Below are 21,759 nucleotides of genomic sequence, written 5' to 3'. Positions count from 1 at the left end.
TAAATAATTATAACAATTATCGCCCTGAGGACAATTATTTGCCATCACCATTTGCACCCACTGAAATTACATGCATAAGAAGCAGATTATGAATCACCCATTGGCAGATAAACGTAATTAAATTGGAAGAATGACATCAATGGCTGATTGGATTAATAAAATAAATTTATTCCCCAGAGGTACTTCAGAAATGCTTCTCCAAGCTGGATCATATTTTTTAAAAGCTTGTACTCTGAATTCAAATTATGTATTAATTTCTTTCCAAAAATCCACATGCACCAACCCTTGTAAACATCATGTGCCTCTGAGAAGCTGAGACTATGATGGTTTTAGAAACCATGCAGACACCCAACCTTTTGATCTTCGTATAGGAATACTGGCATACCTTGTTCTTTTGCTCTTAGTTTTTAGGGCACCATGCAGACACTGCTTTTTTTTTTTTTTTACAGATTAAAGGTCTGTGGCAACCCTGTGTTGAGGAAGTCTAATAGCTCCATTTTTCCAAAAGCATTTGCTGGCTTTGTGCCTCTGTGCCACGTTTTGGTAATTCTCACAATATTTCAGTCTTTTTCATATTTTCATATTTGCTACAGTGATCTTTGATGTTGCTATTACGATTGTTTTGGGGTGTCACAAACCTTGCCTATATTAAAGAGTAAACATAATAAACCTTGTGTGTGTTCTGACTGCTGCACGCACCAGCTTTTCTCCTGTCTCTCTCCCCCACCCCTCAGACCACCTAATTCCCTGAGACACAACAATATTGAAATTAGACCAGTTACTAACCCTACAACAGCCGCTAGTGTTCAAGTTAAAGGGAGATTCATATGTCTCTCACATTATGTCAAAAACTAGAAATGATTAAGCTTAGTGAGAAAGGCATGTCAAAAGCAGGCTGAAGGCTTGGCTTCTTGCACCAAATAGCCAAGTTTTGAGTGCAAAGGAGAAGTTCTTGAAGGAAATTAAAAGCGTTACTCCAATATGAATGATAAAAAAACAAAACAGCCTTATTGCTCTTAAGGATGATGCTAAATCTACTCTGCCTGTTCTCTATAAATGGAACAACAAAGCCTGGGTGTCAACACATCTGTTTAAAACATTGTTTACTAAATATTTTAGACCCACTGTTGGACCTACTGCTCAGAAGGAAAGATCTCTTTCACAATATTACTGCTCACTGACAATGCACCTCGCCACCCAAGAGCTCTGATGGAGACGGACGATGAGGTTCATGCTGTTTTCATGGCTGCTAACACGATATCCATTCTGTAGCCTACAGATCCAGGAGCCATTTCAACGTTCAAGTCTTATTATTTAAGAAATAACATTTTGTAAGGCTACAGGTGCCATTGATAGTGATTCCTCTGACAGATTTGGGCAAAATAAACTGAAAATCTGGAAAGATATCATCATAACATGAAGAACTTTCATGATCATGGGAAGAGGTCAAAACACAACATGAATAGGAGTTTTGGAAGAAATTGATTCCAATCCTCATGCATGTGTTGGAGGAGTGCAAGGCCTTCTTGGAGGAAGTCACTGCACATGTGGTGGAAACAGCAAGAGAAGCAGAATTGGAAGGGGGGCCTGAAGATGTGACTCGGTTGCTGCAATCTCGTGACCAAACCTTAGGAGATGAAATGTTGTTTCTAATGGGGGATCAAAGAAAGGGGTTTCCTGAGATGGAATCTATTCTGGTGAAGATGCTGTGAGGGCTGTTGAGATGACAACAAAGGATTTAGAATATTACAGAAACAGTTGATAAAGCAGCCTCAAGGACTGAGAGGTTGACTTCGATTTTGAAGGAGGTTCTACTGTGGGTAAAATGCTGTCAAACAGCATCACATGCTACAGAGAAATCACTTGTGAAAGGAAGAATCAATGAATGTGGCAAACTTCGTTGTCTTATTTTGAGAAATTGCCACATTGCACCCCACCTCTGCAGCCAGCAACTCTGAGGCAAGACCCTCCACAAGCCCAAATACTACAACTTGCTGAAAGCTCAGAGGATGGTTAGCATTTTTTAGACAGAAAGTATTTTAAACTAAGGTAAGTACATTGTTTTTCTTAGAATATGGTACCACTGCTACTGCACACTTAATAGAGTACAGGATAGCACAAAGTTATATGTACTGGGAAACCAAAAATTCATTTGATGCACATTATTGTGCTATTTGCTTTATTGTGGTGGTCTGGAACAAAACCAGCAGTATCTCTAAGGTATGCCTGTAGATTTTTAAAAGACACAGTATTTTGCATTAAATTAGGCAAACATTTCATCCACATAATACAGTTCCTGGTTCGAGAATTTTATTTTAAATAATGGGCAAAGAATGTGATACGATGTGATCACTTCACAAATTAAAATTTTTTTGTCCTTAAATGCTCCAAATATCTAATAGCCATGTACAGATCTGGCTTTAAATAGCTTTAAAAATTGAGTTTACAAACTCGCTATTTCATGCTTGTAAATTCCACAACAAACTAGTCGTGAATCATGAGATCCAAATTTGTGGACCCTGAATAAGAAAGGATTTTTTTTCCTTTTCCTTTTGCAAATACTACTCTAATTGTTCTTACAGTTAAGAACACAGGCCTAAGATTTCATTTCTAAACCTTTGTCTACTGTTTGTCACTCCAGAAACCTCAAGATAATTGGTATCTGCTAGTTACATGAATTTATATGCAGCTCTATGAGTTTTAGTGGCAGTGTACATTGGTGTATTTCTTAGGTGCTTGAAATCCTTCTGGGAGGTAACACTGATTCATGTTCCCTCTACTAGCCGTACACCAGGAGTGACCGTTTCCCGCTAGATTCCACAATCCTTTGTTCTCTCAGCATTTAAACTCATTGTATTCATCATGTTTATGTCCTTATATTAGATTTCCTCTATCCAGACATATTCCTTACAGGCATTATCTGTGTTTTGATTAATTCTTCACTAGGAAACTCATAAGACTGCTTCAGGATATTTCCACCTAAAGAAATATCAAGTAGCCATTTTTAATCTGTTCCCCCACAAGCCATACTGACGTCAAGGGGATTCTACAAACTTGCCAACCCTCCAGGCTCCAATATAGCAATAAGACACAACTGCTCTTGAAGCGTCCTCTAACCTCCTTGGGGGTGTCATCATTAAGTTACCCCACCCTGGAATGATTGATGGGAACCTCTCAGGACCTTCTCAGGACACACACTAGAGTTCACCTCTGGGTCCACTCTCTGATACTCTCCTCTCCCTGTCCCATCTCAGGATTTTTATTTAGTGGGGAAGGGGAAGGGAGAAATTGCTCCTAACTAATCACCATATTTCAAGACCTTGGATTTTGATAATCAAAGGATGAAGCTTTTAAACTCTTACCTGCTTCTCTGCTCTACCAACCCATTATTGAGGCAGTAGATGCCTCACGGGTTAGTTTAAATGGGAAATGACCAAAAAGTTAAGAGGAAAAGGGGGAGGGATAACTAGAAATGTGTTATATTGTTAATCCTAAAAAAATATGTTCATGCCACCACAGCCTTGGAGATTAAGAAGCTCACCAGGCATCTGCAGCAAGATTTACAGAGGCTTCCTTCTCTCATTCCAACCTCCAGATATCTCACAGCTGAAAAGATATCCACTCACCTTTTCTTGAGAGGGGAAAAAAGAATAGCATCGAATGTCCCTCTCATTATTTTCCCATGCCAAGAGCCTGGCCTTGCATTTGATCTGATCTGCAGGCTGCAATCTGGCCACATTATTTTCCTCAAGGACCTACGCCCAGGGCTGCAGTCCGCTGGTACTCACGCAAAGCAATGTGCATGTTAATGTGGAGCTCATTGCCGACCAATGACCTCCAACTCCCCCTGCCCAGCTTTCATCCTCACTTCCATCTTCCCGTGACCACAGGAGCTATGCTGAGTGTGCTTCAGGGGGCGAGGCACACTGAAAGCCCCTCCTTTCCCGTGCCAGGCTAACATAAGCCTTCTCTCTGGCTTCCAAGGCCCATTTCTGTTTCTGAAGGTAGCCACGTCTTAGCGAAGTTGAGTGGCACCGTATGGCTGAAGAGTCTGAGCGAAGCTAGAATACGGTACCATGTTCCAATCCCTTCCCCAGAGAACAATCAGCATTCCCTGAACAGAAAGTCATTCCCATTAAAACCAGTGGAATGATAGACCCAGAGAGGGTATCAGCCAAGGGTCAAGCAGGGCAACATTGAGGAAATACACATCTTCCATCTCTTTCTTAAGTGGGGAGCTTCTTATAAAAGGAAAACATAATGAAACTAGGAAATTAAGAAAATAATTCATCAGGTAATTTCTGACCAGTGTGCTAGGTCTGTTCTCAGGGGTAAGCATCTAGCAGGGAGGGTGAGGTCAGGAGCACAGCTAACGACAGTAAATCCTTTGAAACGGCAGATAGGATGGCATCATTGTTACTATGCCTTTCACCCTGAGGATTCAGTAGAGCTCAGATAGAGTTGCAAGCAATGAAAGCATGCTTAACCTCTCCATGACATTGTCATTTACTGCATCACTTCTTTAGCTAAAATTTGCTGTGCACAAGATCCATAAACTCTTGGTAAAACTGGCTGCTTGTTTCTTGACTTCTAAATGGAAAGGTACAAGGAATGTCCGTTCTGGTCCCAGAGTGCCCCACATTCTCAAGGTGAGGAGGAGACAGGGCAGCTGGTGCCCACAGAGGCCACATGCTTGACTCCGTGCAACAGGATCCAGTGGAAACTGAGACCCCTTCAGCCGGAGGGATATCAGAGGGATATCCCATGTCACGGAATGCCTTCTCTATGTCATACTCTGCCTGAAGCTCTCCCTATTTCTTGTCTCATCTATTTCTCAACATCCCAGGAAGTATTAACTATCTATGCCATAGACTAATGCTCTTGAAATATTAAAGAATCTTTCTTTTTTTGTGTTTACTTTTCTCTCTTGGCCCTTTTCCCCCTTGAGTCAAGTAGGCCATTTTGTGTCATTGCTTGGGGGAAGGCAGGTGATAACAAGGAGCAGAGAAGAGAGACATTTCAAAAGCCAAGGCCCTTTGGCAATGGAAATCACTCATGGCTTGAGGGTTGGACCGAGTAAAAAAAGTCACCGCCTCCAACTCAAAGGCATCCCACCAACTAGAAACATGTTCCACAGGCAGAGAGAAGACTCAGAGAAGAAGGAAAAATAGGCAGCGGAGATGCAGCGGGGCCTCCGCCAAAGTGGCCCTATGCCCTTCTCCCTGGGCTGAGCCTGAGCAGGTGCAAAATCCCCAGATTCATTTCTGGGATGTGAGACCAAGAGGACTTGCATCCATGTGCTGGGTACCGTGGCAGGAAGGCAGTTCGTCCCCAGAGAACTCACAGGGTATGTCACCCGGTGGCGTGCTGGAGCCAGCTAGCTAGAGCTGCTTGGGAAATTTTCAGGAATTTTGTTAAACCAATGGTTTAAATCACAAGTGGCTTGACATCAGCCATGATGGGCGTATTTACACCCTAGAAATTGACAAATGATACAAGTCAGGACTTGACCTCCTCTCTCTACCCTTCATGCCCCAGAATTGGTTAAACACTGCCTAACACCCCACTGGAGGTGGCAGAAACCTTAGCCCGTGTCAGAGAACATCTGCCTCTCCTGTCCTCCCAAAAATTGCTGAGAAGGAGAGGAGAGCATGCCAGATGGAGTCCCCAGACAGCAGACTCTCTCTGGCAATTGCGTGGACAGACAAGGGAGACCCGCACAGGGGGGACGACAGCTCAGCAGGTGCCCAAGTGACTTCAAGGAGCAGCTGTGCCCTTGGAATGATGTTTTTAGATGTGTCCCACAACATAAATGCAAACCTGGGGAAAGGGCAAGAAATCCCACATTATTTGACTGTATATGTCTTCCATCATACAGAATAGGGACTCAAAATATAAATTAAATTCTTCATGGAAAAATAAAATCACATATATTGTGCATGTGAGTTTTGTGAGCTCTGTCTCTACTTCATCTATTGGACAGATGAGAAATGTGAGGATTAGACCAAGCGTCTCACCCCAGAATCTCAGGGTCTGTCTGGCTCTTTGGTCTGTGTTTTCAGCACATGGGGGAAGTCAAAGGGATGCATTACTGGGAGTGGGGGACCACCACCAAGAGCTGATCTGGGGAGCGGGGCCAAAGTCAGGCGAAGCCACAAAGAAATAGAAACCCTTCCCGAGCCCCAACCTAAGTCAAGAATAAGCTCCCACACCCCTCACCTAGCAATGGAATGAAAGAAAACATTGAGCAGGGAGATGAAAAGGCCTCCTTTGAATTAGTCAGGTTTTGTTAAATAATTCAGGAGCTGGATTTGATGGAGGAGAGGTTATTAACCCAGCTGATGACAGAGGGAATGAAAAGGCAGGAGGCCAGCGACCGAGAGAGGGGAGTGTGGCCGTGGCTCCTTGGGGGAAGAAGGGACCCACGGGGTGGGGCGCAGGGAGTGGGCTGCAAGCGGGCTGTGTGGGGCCTGAGCGTGACTGGGCTCAGCTCTCAGTAAGCATTTAAGGCAATGAATGAGGAACGTTGGGCTGAAAGGTGCCCAGAGGAAGAACTCGCCGGTAGAGGCCCGAACACTAAGCCATTTTGCAGGGCTTGCATTCACTTCCCTGCTATGCCTGCCTGAAAATCATCCCTCCCGCTGCAGTGAGCACGGTGCTCTAACCAACACCGGTACAGAGGAGTCAGTAGGGGGGCTCAGGCACCAGCCTGCGGAATCTGCTACAACTAAGGCAATGGAACCGCCCTTCCAGGGAAGCCTGTTTTCAGCAGCTGCGTCCTTCCAGGCACAGGAGGGTCCCACCCCTGGCCTCAGCTTGCTGCCCAAGGCAGCCATATCCTTTTTCCTCCGTCTTCCAGGGTCTGGCTAAGTCCCCTTGAAGCCTGCCTGAGCTTTGGAAAGAGGCTTCACCATGCACTCTCCTATCTAGACTGAAGTCTTCTCACTCTGCTGGACATTATAGTTATTTTTGGAAGGCAAAGCAGCATTTCTCTCATCAGGCCTGGCTGGTATCCCCGTGAGGCTGGAAGGAACAACAGACAGTGTGGGGCTCTTGGCTCGGGAATTCATGGGGGTGTAAAATCCACTGCAGATCAGGGGAGCCAAGCAGTGACCCAGGCCCTCGGACACCAGCCACTGACGTGTTCCCGGCACCTGGGCCAGCCTCTGGGCTGCAGGACGGGAAGGCAGAGGCTGCTCTTTCAATCCCACTCACATTTCCCCACTCTTCATTCTCACTGTTGGGTACTCTTTCTTCATTTAGATTGCAAGTACACAGAGGGAGGACCCCTACCTTTCACCCTCTACATCACAGCAAGTGCTCAATAAATACACATGTAATTTGATCCCTGATGATGGGTCCATGTCTAGCAAACAATGTCAATACCCTCCCAATCGATGTCACTCCCTGAGCACAAAAAGGGAGGTAGGAAAACAAAGGACGTCAGCCCAGTGCGACACACAGCTTCCCATAAAGAAGGGCATGTATGTGACATGCAGCTAGGTCTAGCATTACCCAGACAAAATGAGATAAAAGTGGTTATTTACTTTGGTTATTGATTAATCCTATTGGTTATTGAACTTGTGGTACAGAGACATGTCACTAAATAACACTGAAATTCGGGGAAAACCCATTCTACTTTTAGATTTCTTTCCATCCATCTGTGTAAAAAGGAAGTCTCTGCTTGGTGCTGACACGTCTTTAACACTTGCAAATGCTTGTGAATCTCCACATTTAAAGAAGATGCCCTAGAATCAGTAACTGTGCAGGCAGCAGTGTCTACATAAACTTGATTAACATTGTTCATTATATTCATTTTTATGGTAACCTGACAATTTTGGCAAGAGATACAGTGATAAGGTGTCATTTTTAAACAAGCTTATGAAAGAGGAATGAGCTTGTTTTCAGAAAAATCGTAAGGAATAGAGCAGGTGGTGTGCTGGTACTCCAAAACACACTGTGAAGGTGCTACTTAAGGGACAGAAGCTAGAGAAGGCGCCATAAATGGGAGTAGAAAGAAGGCAGAATTTTGGATTTTGAAATGCCCTCCACCTCAGGTGCTAACTACAAGAGCCACACCCCCAGGTTTGTCTCACACCCAGGCAGGTGCCCTGTGTGGTCCGTCTGTCCTGACAAGTGGAAGTGTAGTGGGTGTCGCAGGTAATGCCCACATTTCCATGTGCACCGTTTTGGTCTACAGCAAAGAGCCTACTGGCTCATGGCATTTCCCTAGAGATTGATTTGGGTCTAAGAGTGGGCACGTGTGACCTAATTTAGTCCAATCAGGTGAAAAAGAAAGACTTTTATGTTAATAAAAAGCAAGTGGCCATTTTCTCTCCTGTGAATAAGGATGTCACCCCAATTGCTCCTGGTTGCCACCTTACAGCCATCAAAGGGAGAGTTTTAGGATGAAGGCAAAGCTAAGGACACCAGCCTGGAGAGAGGAAGGGCCCAGGGCCTTGATGGCACTAGCGAGCAGGTCAGCCTATCCCTAGACACTGACTTTTTGTCCATGTCCCACGATGGGGCACAGTACCACTCCTTATTGCTTGACCCGGCCAGAGCTGGGATTTCTGTTACTTGCAGCTCAAAGCCCCTGTGGATTCTGAACGCTGTGAGGAGTCCCAGAGCAGCTAGATGCCCTTCTTGATTCCAGTGAAAGCTGTAAAGGTGGCAGGGGTAGAGCAGGTGACATGGCACCCTTGGGTCAAGTGAGCTGTGACTTCTTCACTTCATCCAACAGGAATTTCTGCTGCTCCGCTGCCAGCTCCTTCAGAACAACAGTGCATTCAGATAACCCAAGGGGATCGTGACAAGCCTCCCTGGGAAGATAAATCATAATCCAGCAATATGGCCCCAGGCCTTCACGAAACGTCATCAGCAAGGGTCACGCTTTCATTTTCATTTACATTCTGCCTGAACCCCATTATGCTCTCTTCCTCCACCATCTTGGGGCAATGAACACCTTCTCTTTCTTCCCTTTGTAGGAAATCTTTGTCACCTAAAACACTGAAATGTATCAACCTACCCCTTCATCTTCCTCTTGTTTAGACTAAATCCTCCTGGACCATTCTCATAAGTATTATTTTCTAACTTTTTAACTATTATTTGGTCCTCCAGCAGGCCAAGACCCTCTCTGATTAAAAGCCCTTCAGTTGCATATGGCTACAGGAAGGTCTGAAAGAGACTGGGCATGTGACATCACCCGGTGAGTATGAGCTGAGCGGAGCGCAGGTGGCGAGCCCCTTGTCCGAACTGAGAAGCCGCTCAGTGAAGCTCACCATTTGTCAGACTGTGTTGTTGAGCTGGCTGTTCTTGCAGAGCTGGTATAGCAGAAGGAGCTCTAGCCTATACTCAGGAAACCTCTGCTCTCAGCTCAGCTCTTCCTCGAGAAGGCGATGTGTGATCTTCAGCAAGAAACTTTGCCTCCATGAAACTCAGATTCCTCCTAAATTCTGTGATTTCATGGCAAAAATGAAAAGTGATCAACAGGCCCTAGACTGAATTGGAATATCTTGGGCATGCAGGCCAAGGTGAGAGGTTAGTGGGTCGTTGAAAGGGTAGGATTTTGTTTGAACTTTTACCACCCCCCCTGTGGTCTCCCATCCAGGCTATCCTATCAGACTCCAGCCAGGCTGGTTCCTCCTCCTTTTCCAGGGAAGGGACCACGGGGACCCTGCAAGAGATTTTCCCTTTGTTATCTCGGTGGGATGTGCTTGCACATGAAATAGACCTTAGGGCTCTCTTTAGATGCATAATAAAATAGGCTTCTAGGAGAGGGACTCACCCAGCTGCAGGGTGCAGTCCTAGATAGAAGGGAATGAGGAGCAGTCACTTTAGGCTGACAGTTGTGCTTGCTACATGTGGCAAGGTACCACATGCTTTTGAACAAGACCCCCGGGTCCTCCATGTGCTTGACCTCATTCAACCCGCACAGCAGATCTGCCCGAGAGATGTCTGCTTCTCTGCACACATATGGCCACAACACTTGTTAAAATACTGAAATGCTTCCATGGCAGTTGTAAACCTCCTCTGCCCTGAGCCCTGAGTGCCTTGCCCCCAACCTCCTGGGTCCCAGAAAATAAAGGGTGTACCTGGGCACTAAGAGGGACTTCTAGAAATCAGTTTCACTGCTTACAACATTTGCTGTTCTAAGTTGGTGTCTTACTGTTATTGAATACTTTGAATATAATCTTTGATGTATTGTGCATACAATACATAGATTATATAGATCAGGGGTCTACAGCAAAGTTTGGTTGCTTACCTATAAAAGCAATGATGAATGAATAAAATATGGTACATCCACAATAGAAGGTTATTCAGCCATAAAAAGGAATAAAGTACTGACACCGGCTACAACTTGGACGAACTCTGAAAATATTATGCTAAGTGAAAGAAGCCAGACACAGAAGGCCACATTAATATGACTCCATTTATATGAAATGTCAGGAATAGGAAAAATCTATAGAGACAAAAAGCACGTAAGTGGTTGCCAGGGGGGCTAGGAGGTATGGGGTTTCTTTTTAGGGTAATGAAAAGGTTCTTAAGTCGATCTTGGTAATGGATGTATAGCTCTGTGGACATATCAAAAGTAATTGAATGGTATAAATTGATGAATTACAAATTAAAGCTGTTTTAAAAAGTAATAGGATACAGATTCCATAAATATTTATTCAATTTAAAATTATACATATATGCACACATACCCACCATTGCATTAGCGTATTATGTCCACTGTAACATGAATACAGGAACTAGGCTTCTAGAGGCTGAGATGAAAAAGAAATGCAAATTTCACTATTTTCTGTCTGTGACCCAGTGGGCTGCTTTTGGAGACCCCCTGGTCTAGAGGAAACAGCTGAGAAAATTTGCAGACACAGCAGGCAGATTTCAGGACCTGCCAGAGGATGAGGGGCGCCAGGGGCACTGCTATTTTTTGAGGTTCACAATACATTCAAAAACAAAGAAATGCCAAAATGGGGTTAAAATACCAAGAAATATTGTAATTGTTTACATTTGAAAAATTCAGTCTTTTGACATAAAAAGCAGAACGCAATATAATTGTGCTGTTCACAAAATAATTAGAGCTTTTCTAGAAAATATTAATTCAGAACACACGGAGGCAATAGAACGGTGATGGAGCACAATTGGAAGGTGGTGTGTTGGCGTCTTTGGTCTGTGCAGCCTCTCGGTGAGTATGTGTGCAATTCTGCTTGGAAGTGGCAGTTGAGGCCCTGGTGAGGGGGAGCCCCTGCAGTGATGGCCCAGTGGATGGCTATGCTTTGGGGCAGACGCGAGAGCCAGACAGGGTGCACGCAAGTGGCCTGCAGAACCTCCTTTTTGCCTGCAAGCGGTCATTGTGCAGGACTGCTTATCCTTCGCCAACGACAGTAATTAGGAAGCAAAGACAAGGGGAGGAAGGCTGTGGGAGGAGCCATCAGTTCAAATGGGAGGGGGATCACCAAGTCTCCCGGAGGCCAGGCAACTCATTAATACACTGCTGGCAAGATGTTTCCCGTCAAAGGTTGATACTTAAAAGAAAGCAATAGAGTAGCAGTGATGGAAGAAAATTGTGATAGCTCCTCTTTCATTTCTTCCTTTGCCCCCAACATTCCCAAAGGCACAGCTCTCTAGAGGAGGGCAGGGTCAAAGACTCCCTCGGGTCTCAGTCCCTGGAAATTGAGTCCCTTCTTCATTTGGAGCCACCCACTGGTTGCCATGGTAACACAACATCTGCTACCCAACTCTGCTCCAGCGGTCACCGGGTTTGGCATCCAAGCTGTTACTGGTTCTTTGTTTTTGCCTGATGTGCTACTCTGCTCCCCGAGGAACGCATCACACTTCTTCAGCGAAAGAACACTTACTCAAAAGGCAGAGTTATGGAGAGAAGGGAGGTTAAATCTGTGCAAACTGCAATTCTGAGAAAACTAGCTCTCTTGTGTGTGGGGCCATTAACTCTGCCAGTCTTTGGATTAATGTTCTGCATCTGCTGATCTCAAATCCTACTGCAAACCATCCTCCTAGGTTTGTTTTATTAGCATTTGTTTCTAAGGAGCATACATTATTTATTAAAACTTCTACGAGACATTTAAAATACATATAAATTCCATGCTTATCTCCCTTATTTTCTCATTTTAATACATTTCAAATTTAATTGCTAGTCTGCCATTCTTTCTGCTCACCAATTATTTTTGAAAATGAACAATATAGAATATAAATAAAGGTTTCCTTGCCTACCACTTTCTCCTGCTCTCCCAGAGAGCATCTTTATTCCCACTTCCCCTTGAAAAAACACAATTTGTCTCACTTGTTTAAACAGTTAAAATTCTCAGGCGGTTTCTAAGAAACTGAGAGCTGGTATGGTAACAGCTGAGAGAATAAATACACTGAAATCATAGGAATTTGGGATGGCCTCCCAGCAAGGTTGCCCTACTCATCTGAATTTATCTGAGACTTTCCCAGTTTTAGTGCTGGAAGTTCCACATCTAGGGAAACTCTTCAGTCTGGGGCAAACTGGAATGACTGTTCCCACTTCCCAGCTTCCTCGCCCTTAGCTGTGTGTTCTCAGGAAATTTTCTTTGTCTTTATGACATTCAGTTTTCTTATTTGTAAAATGAGAATGATGGTAAGATGCTCCTCAAAAGGTCATGGTGAGAATTAAGTAAGTTAATGAATAAAATGCCTAATACTAAAGCAGAAGCCCATGCCCAATAGTTCCTATTAATTAATAATTCCTATTAATCTTAGATAGAACTCTAGAAATGATCTTGAGTCACTCATCCAATTTGTAGCTGAGCAACTAGTTTGTTCAGATCGTCTAGCCTTTTAAGGCTGGGAGCAGGGCCAGGACTAGGACTAGGGCGAGATATAGAGGGCTCAATATTTAAGGAAGAACTCACTGTCAGGGTCAAGCAAGTGCAGATTTCCCTGTGGGTACAAGCAAGGTGACAACCTGCTCACCTGTTGGGGGCCGTTTAGGTAATGCAGCCAGGCTAGAACTGACAGTCATCTGACTTAAGAGAGGACATCACATTCTCTACTAGACAGATTCTCCACATTATCTTCAGTGACAACTAGTTTCTAATAGCAACAGGGTTCCTAAACCATCCAGAGGTGTCACAACTGCAAAATATTTTATTCTGAGCATCATTAAAACAAAGAAAAAAATCCTTGGTTCTCAAGTGACCTTGAGAAATGAATCATTATAGCCATCCATTCCCCAAATAGCCTTGAATATCCTTTTATTGTTAAGAATATTTTATGGGAATTATTCTAAAAGATATTATACATTTTGATGTTTTCTTCTTCCTTCAAATTATAGTTTTTATTTTGAAATAATTATAGGTTCACATGCAGTTGTAAGAAATAATGCACAGAGATATCATGTACCCTTTACCTAGCTTCCCCCAATAGTGACACCTCACATAACTCTAGTACAGTATCCCAGTCAGGATACTGAAATTGATGTGGTCAAGACACAGAACACTTCCATCATCACAAAGATCCTTCCTGTTGACCACTGGTAGCTACCACACTTCTCCCCCACTATCATCTCATTATTAATCCCTGGCAACCACTAATCTGTTCTTTACTTTTATAACTTTATCATTTCAAGAAAGGTATATAAATGGAATCATACAGAATGTAACATTTTTGGATTGAATTTCCCATCATAGTTCTCTGGAGATTCATCTGGACTGCTGAGTACACCAAGAGCTCATTCTTTTTTCTTGCTTGGCGTGTATGTACCAGTTTGTTTAACCATTAATCCCTTGAAGGATTTCTAGGTGATTTCTAATTTTTACTGTTATAAATAAAGCTGCCACAAAAACTCATCTACATTGTTGAAAAAAATTAAAAACACATAAATAATGGAAAGACATCCATTGTTCATGAATCTAAAGGCTTAATATTGCTAAGATGTCAATACTAACCAAAGTGATCTAGAGATTCAATGCAGTCCCTATCAAAATCCTAACATTTTTTTTAAAAATTGAAAATCCCATACTAAAATTCATATGAAATCTCAAGGGACCTTGAATAGCCAAAACAATATTGAAAAAGAACAGGGTTCTCCCATTTCCTCAATTTCAAAACTTACTACAGATTACAGTTATCAAAACAGTGTGGTACTGGTATAAAGACAAACATATAGACTAAAGAACTAGAATAGCAGGCCTGGAAATAAATCCTCACATATGTGGTCAAATGATTTTTGACAAGGGCACCAAAACTATTCAATGGGGAAAGGAGAGTCTTTACAAAAAAATAGTGTTGGGAAACTATATCCATATGCAGAAGTTTATATCATATAAAAAGTTAAGTCAAATGGATCAAAGACCTAAATAGGAGAGCCACAACTATGGAACTTTCAGAAAACACAGGGGAAGTACATGACATTAGGTTTTGCAGTGATTTCTTGGATATGACATCAAAAGCACAGGCTACAAAGGAAAATATAGATAAACTGGACAACATCAAAATTTAAAACTCTGCACATCAAAGGACACAATCAACAAAGTGAAAAGGTAATCTTGCAAATGGGAGAAAATATTTCCAAATCATATACCTGAAAATTGGTTAATATCTACAATATGTAAATAACACCTAAAACTCAACAATAAGAAAACAAACAACACCATTAAAAAGTGGGCTGAGGACTTCAATAGACATTTCTCCGAACTTAGGGAAATACAAATCAAAACCACAAAGAGATACAACTTCACAGCCATTGAAATGGCAGAAGGGAGAAAGGGGAGGAGAGAGGAAGGGAGGGAGACAGGGAGGGTTGGCAAGGATATGGAAATATTGAAACCCTGTGCCCTGTTAGTGGGAATGTAAAATAATGCAGCCACTATGGAAAACAGTATTGCCCTCAAAAAATTAAAAATAGAATTCCCATAAGATCCAGCAATTCCACTTCTTGGTTATACACAAAATTATTGAAAGCATGACTCAAACGGATATTTGCACACCCGTGTCCATAGCAGTGTCACTCATAACAGCCAAAAGGTGAGAGCAGCACAAGTGTCCATAGACAGATGATGGCACATCACACATCAAGAGATCTCCAATGAGACTATGGCTCCTCCAGCGCGGAAAGAGAAGCCAGGGTGAGTATCCAACCTTCCCCGTATTGTGGGCCATTGCTTAGGAGCCCCCACTCCAGTCTCACTCCACAGGGATCATGGGGAACTTTCTGGGCTTAGTCACTGGGTATTTGATTATGACTGAGAAGGAAGGACAGGCTTGCAACAACCAGCTCACAGATCTAGGCAAAACTCTTTCCTACCTGCAGTGCCCATGCAGTAGTTGCAACCAGTGTCTTTTCTCACATGCAGAACCAAGCCAGTGGTGCTGTCCAACCAGGGAACTCAGTGGGGTGCAGGTCTGCCTGATTTGGGTCCTCAAATGAAGAACCTGTGGGCCCTGGAGACTGGTTTGCCCCTGCTCACACAGGGGAGCCAATTCACAGCCTCACCGCTGCTGAGAGGAACTCCATATCCCCTCCAAGCCAGAAAGCCTGACCAGCAACACCTGGGAGGCTGCGTGGAGCTGGCCCTCCCCTCCCAGGGAGAGGAGTAATTCATTAGCTCTAGCTCTGCTGATCGTAGTTCCCGGCCCTGCCAGGCTAGAAAGTCTTGCTGGAACACCTGGAAATTTGCATAGAAGGCATTGCTGAGCATTAAAAAAGTCAGTGGCCCTGTCGAGCTGGAGAACTTGAGGCAGCAGTCATCCTGAACCAGGACCACACACAGAAAGCCCGACAGCCATGGACTTGGCTCTCCCCCTCTATCTGGGCAGGAAAACTAATTCCTAGGCCTGCCCATTTGCTAAATACCACCTTCAGGCCACTGGACCAGGGAGCTTAACCAGAATGCATAGGAGTATGTGTATCTTTTACTACATGATATGAAGCTAAAAATCAAGAACAGGAAGAAAACTAGATAATTCATGAATACGAGGAAATTCAATATTCTCCTGAACAATTAATAGATCAAAGAAAAAATTAAGGGAAATCAAGAAGTATCTTGAGTTAAATGAAAACGGCAATTCAACATAACAAACTTTTTAGGATGCAAGGAAAACAGTTCTAAAATAAGTTCATAGCAATAAGTGCCAATGTTAACAACAAGAAATTTGTCAAATAAACAATCTAACTCTTCACCTCAAGGAATTAGAAAAAAAAGAACGAATTGAGCCTAAAGTTACCAGAAGGAAAGAAATACTAAAAATTAGGGCAGAAATAAATGGAATAGAGAACAGGAAAACAACAGAAAAGATTAACAAAACCAGGGTGTTCTTTGAAAAGATACACAAAATTTGACAAACTCTTAGCTAGCAAAGCAAGGAAAGAAGAGAGAGGACCCAAATTAACAAAATAATAAGTGAAAGTGGAGATATTAATAACTAGTACCACAGAAATACAGAGAATCATAAAAGGTTGCCATGAACAACTATATACCAACAAACTGGAAAACCAAGAAGAGATAGAAAAATTCTTAGAAATATACAATCTATCAAGTCTGAATCAGGAAGAAATTTAAAAAATGAACAAGCCAATTAGTAATTGAAGTAAGAAAATTAAGTCAATAATCAAAAATCTCCCAATGAGGAGAAGCCCAGGGCCAAATAGCTTCACTGGTGAATTTTACCCAACATTTGAAGAATTAATGCCAATCTTTATCAAATCCTTCCAAAAGATGAAAGAAAAGGGAACACTCCCAAACTCGTTTCATAAGAGAAGCATTATTCGAATACCAGAAATAGAAAAGAAAACTGCAGGTCAATATCCTGTTGAATATAGATGCAAAAATTCTCAGTAAAATATTAGCAAACTGAATTCAACAGCATATTAAAAGCATAATTCACCACAATCAACTGGGACTTAGTCTTGGGATGCAAGGATAGTTTAACATACACACATCAATAAAAACATCACATTAATAAATGAGGAAAAATCATATGACCATCTTAGTGAATGTAGAAAGAGCATCTGACAAAATTCCATGCTCATTCATAATAAAACTCTTAACAAATTAGGTGTAGAAAAAACATGACCCAAAATAATAAAGGCCCATAAAACAAGACCATGGCTAATACACTCAATGGTGAAGAAAAGCTGAAAGCTTTTCCTCTGAGAGCAGGAACAGAATAAGGATTCCCACTCTCACCACACCATTTCAGTATAGTACTGGAAGTCCAAGCCAAAGCAATCAGGCAATAAAAATAAATAAAAGGTATCAGAATCAGATAGGAAGATGTAAAATTGGCTTTATTTGCAAATGACATGATTTTATATAGAGAAAACTATACAAGATCTGCCAAAAACTTTTTGATCTAAAAATGTTCAGTAATATTGCAGGATATAAAATAAATACATAAAAATCAGTACCTCTCCAGACACTAACAACAAATTAGCTGAAAAAAAAAAACATAAAGAGAACAATCCCATTTACAATGGCATCAAAACCAAAACACTTAGGAATAAGTTTAACCAAGGGGGTAAAAGATCTCTACACTGAAAGCTACAAGAAATTGAAAAAAAAAAAAAAAGGAAAAATATTCCATGTTTGTGGATTGGAAGAATATTGCTAAAATATCCATACTACCCAAAGCTATCTATAGATTTAATCCAATCTCTTTCAAGACACCAATGACATTGTTTTTAAAAAGTCAGAAGACCCTAAATCACCAAAACAATCCTGAGAAAGAACAAAGTGGAAGGCAACACTCTTCCTGATTTCAAGATATATTATAAAGCTATAGTCATCAAAACATATGGTACTGGCATAAAAATAGATACACAGACCAATGGAACAGAATCAAGAGCCCAGAAATAACCCCATGCATATGTAATCAACTAATATTTGACAAAGTGGCCAAGAATATTCAATGGAGAAAATAGTCTCTTCAATAAATGGTACTGGGATAATTAAACATTTACATTGAAAAGAATGAAACTACCTCTGTGTCTTACACCACTCATAAATATTAACGTGAAATGGATTAAAGACTTAAATGTAAGACCAGAAACCAAAGGACTCCTAGAAGGAAACAAAAAATCTCCTTGACATGGGTCTTGGCAATGACCTTTTGGATATGATACCAAAAGTAAGCTGCAAATGAAGAAATAAACAAGTAGAACTACAACAAACTTAAAAGCTTTTGCACAGCAAAAGAAACGTTCAGCAAAATGAAGTGATAACCTACAGAACTATAAAACATATTTGTGAACCGTACATCTGAAAAGGGGTTAATATCCAAAATTATAAACTCCTCCAGCTCAATAGAAAACAAACACAAATGATCCAATTTAAATGGACTTATTACCTGAATAGATATTTTTCCAGAGAAGATATATAGATGGCCAAAAGGCACACATAAAGATGCTCAACATCACTAATCATCAGGGAAATGCAAATCAAAGCCACAGTAACATCTCACACCTGCTAGAATGGGTATCATCAAAATGGTGAGAGATAAATTCTGGCAAGGCTGTGAAATAAAGGGAATCCTTGTGCACTGGTGGTGGGGATTGTAAATTGGCACAGCCACCGTGGAAAATAGTGTGGAAGATCCTCAAAAAAAAGAAAAACAGAGGTACCATCTGATCCAGCAATTCAAATTCTGGGAATATATACAAAGGAAATGAAAACACCACGTCAAAGAGATGTCTGCACCCCCCTGTTCAGAGAAGCATCATTTACAATAGCCAAGACAAGGAAACAACCTAAGTGTCCACTGACAGGTGAATGGATAAAGAAGCTGTGATATATATACATATTGTGGAATATTATTCAACCATAGAAGGAGGAAATTGTGATATAAATGGAACTTTGAGGGTATGATGCTCTGTGAACTAAGCCAGAGAATGAAAATACTATACGATCTCATTTTAAGTGAAATCTAAAAATAATAACAACAACAAAACAAACTCATAGACAAAGAGATTAGATACAAGTATTGGGGGAAGGGATAATTGGATGAAGGTGGTCAAAAGGTACAAATGTCCAGCTGTAAGATAGAAAAGTACTAGGTATGTATGCATAACATGTGACTATAGTTAACACTGCTCTATGGTGTATTTGAGAGTTGCTGAGAGTAGGTATTATTCGACTTCCTAAGAGTTCTCATCACAAGAAAAAACACATTTTTTATTTATCTTTTTTGTATTCATATGAGATGATAACTTACTGTAATCATTTTATAATATATGTAAATCAAAGCATTATATTGTACACCTTAAACTTATACAGTACTGAATGTTAACTACGTTTCAATAAAGCTGGAAAATGTGGTATATACATACAATAGAATATTATTGATCCTTAAAAAAGAAATTCTGACAAATGCCCTGACATGGATGAACCTTGAAGACATTATGCTAAGTGTGATAAGCCTGCCAAAAAAGGACTAATCCTGTTTGATTCTACTCATATGAGGTACCTAGAGTAATCAAGTTCATTGAGACAGAAAGAAGGATGGTGATTCCAGAGGCTGGGGGGAGAGAGGAATGGGGAATTATTGTTTAATAGGTATGGAGTTCACTTGGAAATAGGAAAAAGAATTCTAGAGATGAATAATGGTAATAGCTGCACAACAATGTGAATGTTCTTATGGGTACTGAGTTGTACACTCGAACATGTTTAAGATGGTAAATTTTACGTTATGCATTTTTTTACCACACACAGTACACACACACAAGAAAAAATTTCACATACACTGTTTTGTGAGAAGATGAGTTTTTACTTCTCTGGGATAAATGCCCTGGAGCTCAACTGACAGCTCAGATAGTACTTGCAATTTTAGGTTTTTTAAGAAACTGACAATTTTTTTTTTTTTACAGAGTGGCTATACCATTTTATATTCCCACCAAAAATGTATCAATTTCTCTGCATTTTCACCACCATTTGGTGTTTTGTGGTTTTTTATTTTAACCATTCTAAGATGGGTATATGATATCAAATTATGGCTTTGATTTGCATTTCCCTAACAATAAATGATATTGGACTTCACATGTGTTTCTTTGCCATCTTACATCCTCTTTGAAGAAATATCTATTCATGTCTTTTCCCACTTCTTAAACAGATTGATTTCTTTTACTGCTGCCTTATCAGAGCTCTTTATAAATTCTAGATACTAGTCCTTTGTAAGACACGTAGCCAGCAAATATTCTCTCCAAGTCTTTATCCGTTAACAGGATCTTTCACAGACTAAAATTTTAAATTTTGATGAAGTCTATTTTATCAACTTCCCCTTTTGTGGATCATGCTTCTGGTGTCAAATCTAGGAACTCTAAGGCTAGCCCTAGATTCCAAAGTCTTCTTTTTTTTTCCTCAAAATTTTATAGTTTTACATTCACAATTAGGTCTGTAATCCATTTTGAGTTAATTTTTGTATAAGTTGTGAAATTTAGATCAAGATTTATTTTTGTGTTAGGTAGCAATGTCCACTTGCTCCAATACCATTTGTGGAAAAGGCTATACATTCTTCACTGAATTGCTTTTCAGTTTTGTCAAAAATCAGTTGGGTCTCTGTGTATTTTTATCACTGGGTTCTCTATTCTGCCATTAATCTATTGTCTACCCATCTGTCAATATGTCTCAATTATTGTAGCAATATAAGTCATGACATCAGGTAGATTGATTCCTCCAACTTTATTCTTTTTTCAGAAGTATTTTTGGCTCTTCTCATTCCTTTTCTATTCAAAGTTGGGATTAAAATAGTCCATAGTGACAAAAAAACTTGCCGATACTTGATAGGAATCATGCTAACTGTATATCAATTTGGGGAGAATTGAAAACTGTACTATGTTGTTAACAAACACAGTGTATATCTCCATTTATTCAGAACTTGTTTTATTACTTTCATCAGTGTTTTGTAGTTTTTAGCATACAAATCCTGCTTGTATTTTGTTAGACTTATGCTTAAGTATTCTATTTTTTGAGCAATTTAAATAGTACATTTAAAATTTTGGTGTTCATGTATCCATCACTAGTATGTAGACATACAATAGATTTTTGTGTGCATATCCAACATTTCATATCCTGCAAAATTCCTGATATATTACTAAATTCTAGAATTTTTAATGTATTCCTTTGAATTTTCTATTTAGATAATCCTATTTTTTGCAAGTAGAGAAAAAGAACTTTGCTCTTTGATCCACACACTTTTAATTCCCTTTTATTGCCTTTTTTCACTGGGTAGACCTTCCAGCACTACACTGAATAGTGGTAAGACAGAAGCAAAAGAAGATTCCCTTGCCTTAGTCCTGACTTAGAGAATTTATTCACCATTAAGTATAATGTTAACTGTAGGGTTTTTGTATATGCTCTTTATCAAGTTAATTAAGTTCCACCTCTATTCTTGGTTTTTTGAGAGTTTTTATCATGATTGATATTATAACAGGGTTTTCTTCTATAGCTTGTTAATTTAGTGGATTTCACAGATTGACTTTTGAATATGAATCAGCTTCTATCTCTAAAATAAGCCTGCTTTTTTGTGCTATATACTTCCTTTTAAATATTACTGGATCCTATTTGCTTATATTTTGTTAAGGATTTTAACATCTTATATTCTTTAATAATATTGGTCTGTAGTTTTTCTTTTTTGGTATTGTCTTTGTCTGATTTTGGTATTCTGTAATATTAATTTCATAAAATTAACTTTAAATGTTCCTTCCTCTTCTGTTTTGTGGAAGAGATTTTGTAGAACTGGAGCTCATTCTTTAAATATTTTGTAGAATTCTCCAGTAAT

The sequence above is a fragment of the Manis pentadactyla genome, chromosome 18 (genome assembly GCF_030020395.1).
Source record: "Manis pentadactyla isolate mManPen7 chromosome 18, mManPen7.hap1, whole genome shotgun sequence".
NCBI lineage: Eukaryota > Metazoa > Chordata > Mammalia > Pholidota > Manidae > Manis > Manis pentadactyla.
This window is presented reverse-complemented; position numbering follows the sequence as displayed.